Here is a 2,447-nt window from a genome sequence, read left to right on the forward strand (position 1 = left end):
CCGTTTTGCTTAAGGATAAAGATGGACCTGATTCCTAATGTGCAATTGCTATATAACACATGAAGGAATCTGGACTATAGTGTATTTAAGGCTGGACTAATTCCTGTAATTTCTACACAAAATTGGCTACTTTCAAATACATGTTTGTTTGTGCAAATTAGCCAATTCTTAATTTTTCACCTAAAAAAACCGCCATACAAAAGGTATAAAATAATCCCAATGTTAGAATAAAGTGGCACAGACTCATTTACAAAAAAGACTACACATTTCTCCTCATTAATTTATCATTTAATATAAATGCTGACAGAAAGCAGATAAAGACCTTGTAGACACTTTCATATATTTACAATCCAAAAGGTGAATCACCTCCTTCTACTTGTTAAAATAAATCCTTTTATCTGCAACTCATGGGAGCCTTAAACACTAAATAGGAGCAACATGAGGTTGAGTCAGTTTCCAAGGTAACAGAGAAAAGAAATAGCATTTTAACAAAATGTGGCATCTCTGACATAAACAACATGTACACAAATAATACAGAATTGAAAAAGATGGCCCTAATCCTCTCAAGAATCTGCAACAAGTGGAACATGTACTTATTCAGAGCCAGAGTTCTGCTGCCCTAAAAACTGTCCTACTATTATTTCTTTTCCACCTCACTTGTTTTGAAGACTGCTTTAAAACTGGAAATATTAAACAGATTTAAAAGGACAGGAAAACGGTCCAATTCAAACAGGGTTATTTCTCCTATTCCAAAAGTACTGTCATGAGATAAAGTCTTCAAATAAAATTTCACAGCTTGCCAGACGCTAAGGTATTATTCACAGCTTGTGAGATTCCAACCCATTATCTATGTCTTTATTATTTTTTTTTTAAGTTGGAAACACTTGGGAAAAGTAAAATTTCACAAAATTCAGCAAATTAAAAATCAGTGTCACTTTAAGGCTCAATATTTTTTATTTCTGAGCAGGTAAGTAGAGGCAGACAAGAAAGAATAGGGAGCTGAGGCAATTAAAAAAAGCGGAATGCAAGAAAACTTTTTTTAAAAATGGTATTTTTTCTAGCACTGATTTATAAGAACTTCTGAGCAGGTAAGTAGAGGCAGACAAGAAAGAATAGGGAGCTGAGGCAATTAAAAAAAGCAGAATGCAAGAAAACTTTTTTTAAAAATGGTATTTTTTCTAGCACTGATTTATAAGAATAGGAGATATGAATTCTCATTATCCAAAACTATAAGTGATTTCATAAAGTCACTTATAACCTGACTCAAATCTCATGGGCTCCTTTATTAACCTAAATTATTTTTGCCTTGTTAAATATACCTCTGCAGGGCACAATCACATACAATCAATACGATTGGTAAATTACACAAGCTCTATCCCAAGCAAATATGCATCAATGTTAAAAAGTTATTTTCTTAAAAAACAAACAAAATAAAACAAAATAAAATCCACCCAAAAAGGTGATAATGACTGCAGAATGTCTCCGGGAGACTGGTATGAGCCTAAAGACCAAACTGACCGTAGTCAGGGGAAAAAGGTGGCAGGGGAACAAGGGGAGAAGACCACACACGAAGAGGAATCTCACAACTGGAAAATGTTTAAGTGGGTGAAAGGTTTTGTTCATTACCTTAATTTATTTTTTCCATTGCTTTTGTTCCAGAGGCACAGATTCATCATAAATAAGATAATGAGGCCCATAAACTAAAAAATAAAGTGAAAAAAAATTTTTTTTCTCAAGTTCCTCTCATTCCCAGAAGGTGGGAAGAGGAGAAAGGATAAAAGGGGGAGAAACATGAAAATTTATACAATAAATCTGGAAAAAATAACTCTCAGGACAGTGTTTTTGTTGAACAGAGGATGTAAAACTGATAAGCAAAAGCTTTAAATGCCTTTAAATCAGAGGAATATTTTACAGGGTGGTTCAGATATTATTGTGAGAATGGTAGCCACTCAATGGAGAGCGATTACACTAATAAAATGGGGATTTAAAAAAATCAGCCCCCCCCCCCCAAAAAATCAGGCAACCAATTATCCACCCAATAGTTTGTTTCCATCGTTTTCTTGACCCTTTCATACACTTACTGGGGTGGGGACAGGGGGACACCTGACAGTTTCCAGTTATAAGATGACTCTGAGTGTACAACCTAAAATGGATGCCAAAGACTTGTGAGCTCTGTCTGCCAGGGGTTTAAAAAACAAAAACAAACAAAAGAAAACCAACCAGAAACAGTGAGACCTCAATATAAGGAAAGAAGTCACCTTATCTAGTATATAATATACATTAGGATAGCAAACTCCACAGGATTTTATTTTTCTAAACACATTTTTGGACACAATACTGTCTCGAGGTTTAAGTCCTCCCCCTTGGGTTATTGTGCCTTATTTTCTTGTGAAAATAAAGGTTGTTGCTCTAGAAACGTTTTGCAAAGGGATAAAGTTTAGGGGAAA

The 2,447-nt window shown here is 34.7% G+C and overlaps 1 long non-coding RNA gene across 1 annotated transcript; it reads left to right on the forward strand.

The window, feature by feature from the left end:
* The first annotated feature begins 918 nt into the window (after nucleotides 1–918).
* LOC103594975 lies at nucleotides 919–2,004 on the forward strand. The gene is made up of 2 exons (XR_550899.1): nucleotides 919–967; nucleotides 1,089–2,004. It is a non-coding gene; the product is annotated as an uncharacterized LOC103594975 (long non-coding RNA).
* Nucleotides 2,005–2,447: the final 443 nt, after the last annotated feature.

The sequence above is a fragment of the Galeopterus variegatus genome, unplaced genomic scaffold (assembly GCF_000696425.1).
Source record: "Galeopterus variegatus unplaced genomic scaffold, G_variegatus-3.0.2 Scaffold1655, whole genome shotgun sequence".
Lineage (NCBI taxonomy): Eukaryota > Metazoa > Chordata > Mammalia > Dermoptera > Cynocephalidae > Galeopterus > Galeopterus variegatus.